The sequence below is a fragment of the Aedes albopictus genome, chromosome 2 (genome assembly GCF_035046485.1).
Source record: "Aedes albopictus strain Foshan chromosome 2, AalbF5, whole genome shotgun sequence".
In the NCBI taxonomy this organism is placed as follows: Eukaryota; Metazoa; Arthropoda; class Insecta; order Diptera; family Culicidae; genus Aedes; species Aedes albopictus.
This window is the reverse complement of record NC_085137.1, coordinates 153,472,830-153,485,431: the sequence shown is the minus strand read 5'-3', so window position 1 is coordinate 153,485,431 and position 12,602 is coordinate 153,472,830. Positions and strand designations below refer to the sequence as shown.

The 12,602-nt window shown below is 39.5% G+C and overlaps 2 non-coding genes across 2 annotated transcripts; both read left to right on the top strand.

Moving 5' to 3' along the window:
* The first annotated feature begins 9,687 nt into the window (after nt 1-9,687).
* On the top strand, nt 9,688-9,814 carry LOC115267682 (U5 spliceosomal RNA). The gene has a single exon (XR_009998478.1). It is a non-coding gene; the product is annotated as a U5 spliceosomal RNA (small nuclear RNA).
* Nucleotides 9,815-11,007: 1,193 nt separating this feature from the next.
* LOC115267681 (U5 spliceosomal RNA) lies at nt 11,008-11,134 on the top strand. Its single transcript, XR_009998474.1, has one exon. It is a non-coding gene; the product is annotated as a U5 spliceosomal RNA (small nuclear RNA).
* Nucleotides 11,135-12,602: the final 1,468 nt, after the last annotated feature.

Sequence of the window (12,602 nt, the reverse complement as noted above, 5' to 3'; positions counted from 1 at the left end):
AGAGCATCAACACGGTCAACTTTCCGGATGCTGGGTTCGCCGTAGAGTGCAGCAAGCTCGTGGTTCATCCTTCTTCGTTATCCTCGAAAACTCCGAGTGCTTGCAGGTCCTTCTTGACCATAGTCCATCTCTCGTGTCCGAAAGGATTATCAGTCTCATTAGCGTTTGAACATAAATAATGCCCGCTGAGATCGGCCCAGTATTTGCACCTTGTTTTTTTAAATATTTCAAGAGGTGATTTTCTGAAAATGTTTGTCAATTGCTAGATGTTTGTCAATTGCTGACTCATGAATATTGTTATAACTCGAAAGTTTCATCAGAGGCTTCCTGAAAAATAAATGTTGTTGAAAAGCGAAAAAATAACTATCATTCACAGTTGCAAAAACTTGGGTCAGTTCGCCAGATTACGTTCCACCTGATCCGCCCATCGTGCTCTCTGCGCTCCACGCCTTCTTGTACCAACGGGATGGTTAGCAAACACCAACTTTGCAGGGTTGTTGTCCGGCATTCTTGCAACATGCCCTGCCCACCGTATTCGTCCAGCTTTAGCCACTTTCAGGATGTTGCAGGTCCTCCTCGAGCATCGTCCATGTCTCGTGGCTGTAGAGAACCACCGATCTTATTAGCATCTTGTACATGGTACATTTGGTGCGGGGGTGAATCTTTTTTGACCGCAGTTTCTTCTGGAGCCCATAGTAGGCACGACTTCCACTGATGATGCGCCTTCGTATTTCACGGCTCACGTTATTGTCAGCCGTTAGCAAGGAACCGAGGTAGACGAATTCTTCTACCACCTCGAAAGTATCCCCGTCTATCGTAACATTGCTGCCAAGGCTTGTCCTGTCTCGCTCAGTCCCACCTACCAGCATGTACTTTGTCTTAGCCGCATTCACCACCAGTCCGACCTTTGCTGCTTCACGTTTCAGGCGGGTGTACTGTTCTGCCACCGTTCCAAATGTTCTAGCAATAATATCCATGTCATCCGCAAAACAGACAAATTGGCCGGATTTTGTGCAGATCGTACCCCGGCTGTTGAGCCCGGCTCGTCGCATAACACCTTCCAGGGCGATGTTGAATAGTAGGCAGGAAAGTCCATCACCTTGTCGTAGTCCCCGTCGAGATTCGAATGAACTAGATAGTTCACCTGAAATCCTTACGCTGTTCTGCACACCGTCCATCGTTGCTCTTATCAGCTTAACAAGCTTCCCGGAAAAGCTGTTCTCGTCCATGATTTTCCATAGCTCTTTGCGGTCGATACTGTCGTTTGCCGCTTTGAAGTCGATGAACAGGTAGTGCGTTGGGACCTGGTATTCACGGCATTTCTGGAGGATTTGCCGTACGGTAAAAATCTGGTCCGTTGTCGACCGGCCGTCGATGAAACCGGCTTGGTAATTTCCCACGAACTCATTCGTTTTAGGCGACAGACGACGGGAGATGATATGGTATAGCATTTTGCAGGCAGCATTCAAAATAGTGATCGCTCTGAAGTTCTCACATTCCATATGGTCGCCTTTCTTGTGAATGGGATTACCTCTTCCTTCCTCTCCTCCGGTAGCTGTTCGGTTTCCCTGATCTTGACTACTTACTGGTGCAGATAGGTGGCCAACTTTTCCGGGCCTATCTTGATGAGTTCTGCTGCGATACCGTCCTTTAAGGACCAGCCGCTTTGTTGTGTTTGAGCTGGTGGATGGCTTCCTTAACTTCCCTCAGCGTGGGAGTTAATTCGTTCCCGTCCTCTGCTGCACCAACATAGTCATTTTCTCCGCTGCCTTGATCCCCCGTGCCTACATTCTCTTCGCCATTCAGGTGCTCGTCGAAGTGCTGCTTTCACTTTTCGATCACCTCAATTTGTCCCGTCCTTATCCCTGCAGATTTCGGCTTGCGCCACGTAGCCTTTGCGGGATGCGTTGAGCTTCTGGTAGAACTTACGTGTTTCTTGTGAACGGCACAGCAGTTCCATTTCTTCGCTCTCCGCTTCTTCCAGGCGGCGCTTTTTTCCTGGAAGAGACGGGTCTGCTGCTTCCACTTCTGTCTGTATCGCTCCACATTCTAGCGGGTTCCATGCTGCAGCATTACCGCCCACGCTGCGTCCTTCGTCGACTCCGTTCCACGTACCCGATGGTGCTCTCGGCTGCGTTGTTGATGGCTGCTTTGACTGTACTCCAGCAGAGTAGAGGGGCCACATCGAGCACACCCTAGTCCGGTAACGCTCCCTCGAGATTCTGCACGTATGCGGTGGCTACATCCGGTTGCTTCAGTCGCTCTAGATCGTACCGGGGCGGCCGCCGGTACTGTACACTGTTAATAACGGAGAGCTTTGGGCGCAGTTTAACCAACACCATTTAGTGATGATCAGAGTCGATATTAGCGCCACGATATATCCTGATATCGATAATGACGGAGAAGTGCCGTGCATCAATCAGAATGTGGTCGATTTGTGATTCCGTTTGTTGTGGTGATCTCCAGGTGTAACGATACGGGAGGTTGTGCTGGAAGAAGGTGCTAACGAATGGCCATGTTTTTGGAGGCGGCGAAATCGATGAGGCGTAGGCCATTTTCGCTCGTCAGCAGGTGGGCGCTGAACTTTCCAATCGTCGGTCTGAATTCCTCCTCCTGGCCTACCTGAGCGTTTAGATCCCCTATGATGATCTTGACGTCGTGGTTTGGACAGCGGTCGTACTCGCGTTCGAGCTGCGTCTTTGTCATCAACAGTGCTTCCGGAGTGAGGGCTATGAACGTTTATTATGCTGATGTTGAAGAATCGGCCCTTGATCCTCAACCTGCACATTCTTTCGCCGATCGGCCACCAACCGATCACACGCCTCTACATGTCACCCATCACTATAAAAGCTGTTTCCAGCTCACGTGTGTTGCCGCAACTCTGGTAGATGGTATGATTACCATAGATCCTGTCCAACACACCTCCTGCAGCGCTACGATTTCGAACCCCCGGTTCTTCAGTATATCGGCGAGTATGCGGGTGCTCCCGATGAAGGTAAGAGATCGGCAGTTGCACGTACCGAGCTTCTAATCGCAAGTCCCTTTTCGTCGCTGTGGTCCCATTGGTATCGGTTCGCATTCTTCTCTTGTTGATTTTTCGGTGCTAGTCTTTTTACGGCTGGCTCGCAGGGCCTGACATCAAACCACTAACCCACTGCATTGGCATTTCCCCCACTACAGTGCTAAATAGCTAGGCTCAAGCGCCAGTCTTCGCCGGGGGTGGTGTTTTTAATGGGCGCCCAGGAGATTATATTTTACCTGAGCTTCCACCCCCTTCCACACCAAGCAGAACTATGAGTGATATATTCAAAATAATAAAAGGGATAGGGGTATAATTGGCCGTATCGAAACAATGTGGCAATCCAAACCACTCGCATTAAATTCTCCTAGCAATTTCACATAAGGAAAGTTCTACCACTGACAAACAGACGTATCACTTGAAGCAAATTACGATTCAAATCATCGTCATGAAAGCATAATCGCCCAATGCTAACCACATTGTATTTCACAAACCACTGAGTAGATAACGGTAGTGAGCAAACGTCAAACAGGAATAAAAACGATGCGAGTTACATAATATTTGAGCTAATAGTAAAAAAAAGGGAACGATGGAAAGTGAGTAGAGTGAGGCGTATGTTTGTATGCGGTTCTACTTATCGAAAACATTTCATTCCAAGCAGAAATATATTCAAATAGGTAGGGAATATTGATATAAAACAGCTATATTTCAGTGGTGACAGTTGTGCGATGGTTCAGAAAGCTTCAATTGATACTCGGGGTAATTTGACATAAGACTAGTCCTGCTCTTATTGATTGCGTTCGATTTTGGGCGGAGAGGCATGTGGAAATTTTAAACTAAAAGGGACGACGAGGTTTTTTGAAGATATTTCAATTGTTAAGGCCATGCGACCATAAACCACGTCAGTCGGAAATAAATATGGATTTTCTGAAAAATGCAAAAAAGAGCGCAACGGGGTAATACGAGCTCAATACACTGATTTCCAGCATCGTGCGGTGCATGATACCCTTCTAGTTCAAAACTATCAGCTGGTTGCGATTCGTCCATGTTTTCGAAGTCAGCATCAGTTTCAAGCCAAATATTTGATTTTGGCGTGATTTACGAGTAACATTTTTACCTCTTCTTCAGAACCCTAATTACGAGCTATACTAGGGCAAATATATTGCCCATGTATTTTGGATTTTTTTTTTTGTTGGGAAAAACATTTCGCCTTTTTCAATTGGGAAACAGGGGAGCCAACTGTTTTTTACACTGACGACTCAAAACAAGACAATTTGGTAGGGGCTGGTATATTTGGCCCTGGTGTCAACATTTCATTGCCAATGGGAAAGTGGCCTACTGTCTTCCAGGCTGAAGTCTATGCTATTTTGGAATGTGCCGACATGTCTCAAAAGGCGCTATGGGGCACTGTACTGTTTTGAATTTGTATGGGATTTTGAAGTTTCTTGGCCTTGTTGTTTACAAAATTTCTGTAAGAGTGAAAGAGATGGATAGAATTTCATGCAGTGACCTATAGAAATGCTAATATTTGTATATGTTCGGAAAGCAAAGCAGCATTGAACGCTTTGAAGTCCAAAGTGTATACCTCGAAACTAGTCTTGGAATGCTCGAAGCTACTGCAGCAATTGTCCTGTCGCAATAAGGTTAATCTGTATTGGGTTCCTGGGCATCGCGGAATAGAAGGAAATGAAAAGGCTGATCAGTTAGCAAAACAAGGGTCATCCACTCAGTTCATAGGACCGGAGCCATTTTTTGGATTGGCTCCAAGTGCCTTAAAAATAAAATTCAAGATTTTAGAAGAGTTTAAAATTAAGCGTAACTCGATGAACATAACTGATTCTCGTCAATCTAAGCGATTCATTACACCAGACGCCTTAGTGTGTTAGGCTTATAGACCTGAATAAAAATTACCTAAGTACTTACGTTGGACTAATAGCTGGCCACTGCCCTTGCAAATACTATCTGAAATTGATTGGTAAATTGCAAGAAGATAAATGTCGATTTTGTAAATTAGAGGCTGAAACCTCTGAGCATTTATTGTGCGGGTGTGTTGCACTGCAGATTTCTGGAAAGGGGCGTAATGGGGCCTCGGGAAATTTGGGCTTCTCATCCCAAACATGTACTAAGTTTCATACGAAATGCGGTACCTGATTGGGACAAACGCCATTTGCTGTGAGGATAATCACTCCTGATAGTGTCGGTTCTTCTCAGTACGGCAACAAAAACAATAAGAGGATGACGCCACAGTAGATCAAATTAATGGTCGCAGTGGCATTATGTCCCCAACACGAAAAACAAAACATTCACTTTTTTCCTGTGGGGTAGTATTCAGGTGACAGCCGCTTGGAAACTGTAGAGTTGCAGTTTGTGTCAAAAACTCATCCATGCAGGAAAATAAATGGTAAAACCTAAAATATTAGAGGCAAAATCAAACATTTTGTCAATTAGTTTAGGCCACAAATATAAAACTGTTTGAAATAAATCAAACGACAGATTTGAAACTAATGGAATCTAGATTCGTATTCTTTTTATTCTTTTTTCAAAAATCACAACTTTTGAACCAGTTGATCGATTTTAAACTTTTTTTTTTGTTTGAAAACTATTATACGTTAAAGTGGCCAAGATGTGTTTAGGTGCAAAAAAATGCAAATATTTTGTTTTTGTTACGTTTTGATGGTCTCGGGACCAAACTTCTCCCTTGGCGTCACTTCTGTGCACAGGTCTGATACATTGCATTGCTTTTTTGAGTGATTCCTAATGTTTTTGGTATCCATAGTTTTATAAGGATTCAAAATATAATCAAAACGAGAAAAAACTAAAATATTTGCATATTGTCTGCACCTTAATATAATTTGATCCCTTCGACAAGTTCAAAAATTTTGGTTTTTTGAATTTTTTTTTGTTTTTAGAAACCTTGATTTTTAAGACCACCATATCAGAAAATTGGTCACCCTAATGACGAAATAAAAATATACGGGTCTGATTATTTTCGATGAAGTACACCCCACGTTCTGCAAAATCCCCCCTCCTCCCTAAAAGCGTGACGTAATTTGTGCACGGCTTCTATATGTAGTATGTACGTATCGTTTTTCCATAGAATGGCTGAATAAAGTAATTTTTCATATTTAGACAAGGACGAATATTTATAATAGGCTCTCTTGGCGCTGTCCATAAGCAACGTAGACTAATTTTTGGCCATCTCAGACCACCTAGCCACCCCCCCCCCCCTCGTAGACTTTCGTCCATACAAAATTTTCGAAATGTGTATGGAGTGTAGAGTTTGACCAGAGCCCCCCATCCCCCCTAAAAGTCTACGTAGTTTATGGACAGGCCCCTTACTAGCGCTGAAGGGTTAAACGTGTTATGTACAAACCGCAATATTTTTTGAGCTAACTTGTTCAACCAAGTGGTCGAAAAGAGTGCACCGAATAAAGATTTCCATATAATATATAGGGTATGTGTGCCATCAGTAATCTCACGTTCCCATATTCATCCTATTCGAAAACAAGCAATTACGGCACCGATTGATTCCTTTCTTTTTGTTTTCATGGGTGCTCACTTCTGACAAAAAATACAAAAATATGAAACAAAACAAACAGCGCTTCAATCCTTTGTTTTTCGGAGGATGAAAACGGGAGCCACATGCTTAGGAAGGGAATCAATACCCTACGCGATTACTTTTATGTGTATGAAAAATACCAAAAAAAAAATACCAAAAGTAGTTGCACGTTCAAAAAATTATTATTTCTTGCAAAGTTGTGTCCATACTTTCTGATTCTGACACAACTTATAAGACTAAAAAAAGACTATTCACTGTGCTGCTTTTGGTTTCAGAAGTGAGTAAGATCTTGGAAATTGTTTGATAAACATTGCCACCTTCAACATCTGGAATGCCTGGGCCGGGCTGTCTTTGGATTGTCGACAAATCATCGCTAAGTAGAATATAAACATTTCCTCCCCAGTTAGTATGCTTACTTATGGCATCAACGATGTTTGTATGTCAAGCATTAGGGATGACAAGTATTCTGTCACAAATGAATGTATATTGCATTATCTACCTAGTGTAAAACAATCTGTATGAATCACTACGGCTTGATTCGATGTTCAAGGGATGAATAACGTTAATAACCGTATTGCTTAGTATTCTACTAATTCTATTTGTCTGACGTTACAAAAACGTATAAAATTTACTTTTAACAGTGAACTGAACCGAAATGAATGTGAAAACTGAATGTTAAGCAAGATAAGCATTAGCGTGGGACACAAAAAGACATTTTACTCCTGTACACTTTTTAAGTTCCAATTCAGCCCCATATCAACTGTGCAAAATTTCAGCTCGATCGGAGTTACTATATTTTAGCGCCAGCCATTTTAAGTTTTCATACGATTTACTATAGGGAAAATCACTTTTTCAAAGCAAAATCGCCACAGGTTGCCCCTAACCTCGAAAAAAAAATCGATTAATGATTTTTATTGGAAATTTTACGAGGAACTAACTCTCCGAAGACCGCAAAGCGATCTAAGGCATGTGACGCTGTTCAACATGTAAGGAATAACAATAAATAATAAAATCTTACGACCTTACAGCTGAGGTCGAAATACGTATCTGTCAAAGGATGCAAATTCTTAGTGGAATTCAAAGGAACAGTACTTAACGTGATTTTCTTTTTATTTAATAAAATCTCGATAATTTATCGATCGAATGAGGCTTAATAACTTTTTCCACAAACGTTGCATCGGTTTGCGGCCTTCGGAGGTCTGATTCCTCGTGAAGTTTTCTACAGAAATCATGCATCGACTTATTTTTAGGGATCTAGGGGTGACTCCTAGCGATTTTTCTTTGCAGAAGTAAAATTTCCCCATAGTAAATCGTATGAAAAACTAAGAATAGCTGGCGCTAAAATATAGTTTTCCCGATCGATCTGAAATTTGGCACAGTTGATATGGGACCAAAGTGGAACTCAAGTATACAGAAGCTAGAGTTTTTTCCATTTTTTGTATTTTCCCATACCGTGTACCAGGCTAATAAACATATGTGGAATTAAGTAGGTACCTACTAAATTTTAATAAATAGACTGCTAGTGCGCTGTATATTGTACCTGCTAATACAACGTTTTGGCTCCTTTATGGTCAGATTTTCCACTTTACCTTGTAAATTCGACCGTAAACCCTTAAATATTATTTTATAACAGTTAGTTTTCATTGGAAAAGTATGTTAAAAATGGGAATAAGTAGGGTGACGTTACAACGTTGTTATGAAAACTAACTGTTCAACAGATCATATTTATTGGAAATTTTACAAGGAATCCGAATATGCAATAATATTGGAGGGTTTACGGTCGAGTTTACGAGTTATAGTGAAAAATCTGACTAGAGAGGCGACAAAACGTTGTAACGTCACTAAATTTTATGCCACAAAAGTTCAGCTTATTGGACGCAGTGGCTTAAATTCCCCAACAGGGGAGGAATAAAAACGTCACGGTAGAATGTGTCAATAAATAACAAAGGTCAATTCAGTAACAAATTTTGAAAACGACGTATAATCAATGGTGTAGCATTGATTATACGTCATTTTCAAAATTTGTTACTGAATTTTTCGTAGCACGTGAACAGCCTAACATTAGTCTATGCTAGTGAATCGAGCTATAATATTTATGGACTGTGAAAACGAAACGAATGAAGGAGAAATAGGAGTGTATAGCGCCAGTACGCTGCGCTTGTGTGTAGGTATAACCTTAATATTAAGGGGAAGTGCCTGTGTATGCTGATCAAGCAGTACAAATGTATACCGCAGAAGAGCGTAGTAGGCAAGTATGCGCAGAAATCTCGCGTTACATTTGAAAAGGGCCTATCCCTAGAACGTAAACATTGAGAAAAATCGATGCAAACATTTTCCATCACATTTCCTATTCGTATTTCACAGTTTAAGAATTTTTCTTCATGCTTTCCGTTCTAATGACACAAGATTGAATGTATCTGAGCATCAATAATCAAGATTGCATCAAAAATTATCAAAAAAGTATGAAAAATTATAGATAAACATGTTAAGCTCATTTGTAAAATTTCATGCGGTGTAGGCCTTATTGTGAGTCTTTCTCAAATTTTCTTAGCGTGGATTGGTCCCCCGAGTGAGTCCGTTGTTGACATCGTATCAAGGCTTGGCCGTTTTTGACAGAGAGAATTCTCTCTCGGCGCTCGGGCCGAGAGCCGTTCGGAAAAAATTCGGTTGTCGGCCCTTTAAACGAGAGGACCAACAAATGAAAACAAAATTTTACCGTTACTGGCCCATTTGGAGCACGGGCTTATGAATGATTGGGAAAAAAGCAATGATCGGCCGTTTTGAAGGTGGGGTTTATTTTGATAAGATTAACGGTTAGGCGGGTGATGTTTGCACAGTATGTTACTGTTGGGGGGTGCTATGGTAAGGTATCAAAATCGATTTGTTTACATTTTAGGGATAGGCCCTTTTCAAATGTAACGCGAGAAATACTTGGCGCGAAAGCGGGAAACTGTATACATGTGTAGTTTATGGGTAGAATTGTATCTTATGCTATATGAAATTCTTGTTTGAATTTTTCCACCAAATAAAAATCCAATAACGAATTTATTTTCATCACTAGCCAAACGGAACCAGCCCTGGTGACTTGGTTCCGTGCTCCGGTCTATCTTTACTCTGGTCTCTCTTCAAATGTCGAATAAATCTTTCGCCTTTTACTAAAGATTTCCGTGGAGAGGGACACTCTAATGAGTCTAAAATATTTTTTTGTCTAATCCAGTCCCGCTAATACCGGGATTGGATCCTAAACTATAAAAAAAAATAAATGTTTTCACTATAAGTCCTATGTATGCGATGCTATAGATATTGTTCAGCTCATACTTTCATCATGTAGGTATCATACGACCATATCACTTATGAGTCGGATTCTGGATGAAGTTTTCTTTCAGTATGCCTTAAGCAATGAATTGAAGTAATTGTTTCTTGTTTATATTCATTATGTTTTTGAATTAAGCAAATGCGAAGGATAAAGGTGCTGATATTTTTTTCCTGGCGAAAAATGTTTTTATTTCTCCCAAATACTATTTTTTAGAAATTTAGTTCAAACCTGTTTTTTTTTTGTAAAATATGAAACATATTTTCCCTCTGGAAAAACAATTAGGAAATACCTTGATCCTTCTCTAAATATGTATGGAAACAGATTTTGAAAATATTGCTTCGTTATTTAAGGCTCAAGCATCCGTCATCATTTTTCGGAAAGTAAAAAGCAGATTTCTCGCTGTAAATCAAAACAAGGACCATGAAAATATATTCACTGCATTTTATTTCTCTACAGTGAATATATTTTCATAGCAAAAACTTTTGTTTTGAACGAAAAAACTGCTTTAAAATGTTTGATGATGACGATGATTTCAACGACGAATTGCTCAACGTTAATAAAAAATCCAAATCTAAAATATGAGGAAATGCATCCAGTTTCGCCTTAAGTTAAGCTTATCAAAAGGTTAACTTGTTAAACTTGTTCATTTCTCTCTGTTAACAAAACAGCGACATTAAAACAACCTAACATTAGTCTAGACAGCCGAGTCAAGCTATAATATTTATGGAATGTGAAAACGAAACGAAAGAAGGAGAATCAGTAGGGGTTTATAGCGCGCGTCCACTGTGCTTGTGTGTGCAGGTATAAGGGGTATAAGCTTAATATTCAGGGGAAGTGTCTACTGCCTATGTATGTTGACCAAGCAGTACAAATGTATACCACAGAGGAGCGTAGTAGGCAAGTATGCGTAGAAAGAATTGGCGCGATAGCGGGAAATTATCTACATGTGTAGTTTATGGGTGAAATGGATAGAATTGCATGTGAATGTGTGAATGCTACATGAACTTCCAGTTTGAATTTTTCCGCCAAATAAAAATCGTATAACGAATTTATTTTCATCACTAGCTAAACGGGACCAACTCCGGTGACTTGATTCCGTACTCCAATCTTTCGTTACTCTGGTCTCTCTTCAAATGTCGAATAAATCTTTCGCCTTTTACTAAAGATTTCCGTGGAGAGGGACACTCTAATGAGTCTAAAATAAATTTTTGTCTTGTCCAGTCCCGCTAATACCGGGATTGGATCCTAAACTATTAAAAATCTAGGTTCAGCTCCTACTTTCAACACGCATCAGGGAAGTTTGAGAAATCTTACGCGCAATACAAAAATATTTGGATTCTCATACAAAAAATCTTACAAAAGAAGGGAGGGGTGTCGAAAAATCGCAAAAATGCCCTTACGTAATAAAATGACTAAAATGGAAGAAAAATATATATTTTTAACAAAAGCTGACCCGGGAACTTGTGTCTTTGTGTCCAGTTATGATGTGAAACTTGTAGTGACTAAGTGTTGCAAATATTTTGTGACATGGAAGAACTATATTCCTTGAAACATCTAAATGAATTTCTGTCTGTCAGTTCAAGCATTTTTATAATTTTTGTTTCGTGGACAGTATTTTTTTATATTTTTGGCTGATATTAAGGACTGTTTTGTATATCTCAAAACGTTTTTTGGTGTATTTTAAAGCGAATTTACATTTTTTTAAATCATTTAAAAATTGATGTTTTAGTCCCATATCAGAAGCCATTGTTTATTTTGTATGAAATAGCTAAAATTACCATATTTTATTTTTTTCCCAGATTATTCTAACATAGTAAAATAGTTTAAAGGAGTCAAATAAACGCCAAAAATATTTTTTATTAAAAACACAAAAAATAAAATTTTACATAAAAAAATAAAAATATTTCCATAACACTACTCGACAAAAAAAACTTTTGCCGTGATCAAAGACTCCATTAGTAGGGCATAAAAGTGCATGGAAAATGTAGAAAAATGTTTTTTTTATGTTTTGGGGCACCCCTAGAAACTATTTTAGAAAGTTTGAATTTTATTCATTTTTGAAGGTTCGACTTGAACTTTAGAAATTATCATAAACACTTTTGAAAAACAATAGCTTTGAAATGCAAATTTGTGCGCCACTGAAATTTTCACAGATCAGAGAAACAACTTTGATAAATAACTAGTCAAATTTCAGCCTATTACGACTTTCCATTTCATTGATACATTTCCGAGAAGAATCAACTATGCCTTACAGGGGATATACAAAATGATCGGGACAGGCAAATTTTTTACTTTAAAAAAAATATTCAACTACTTGTATTTTTTCGAAAAGTGCATCAAATATTCTCAAATTTTTACTGTAAGTTTATAAGTTGTGTATCAGTGGAGCAAATTTAGAAAAGATCGGGCTTTTCTTTACGAAGCTATAAAGATTCTTGAAAAAGGTAAAATTATCCGTTAGCCAACTTTGCGCTGTTATATCTTCGGATGCAATGAACCAATGCTATGAAAAACCATGGACTTAACTTAAAATTCTTGAGAATATTTGATGCACTTTTCGAAATGTTATAGCTAGTTGAACACGTTTTGAAAAGGGAAAATTTTGCCGGTCCCGATTATTTTGTCTATCCCTTGTATATAATACAATTCCTTGAAGTTTTCTCTTAATTCAATTACAAAAAGCAAGCTCCTATTGTTATCTATGCAAA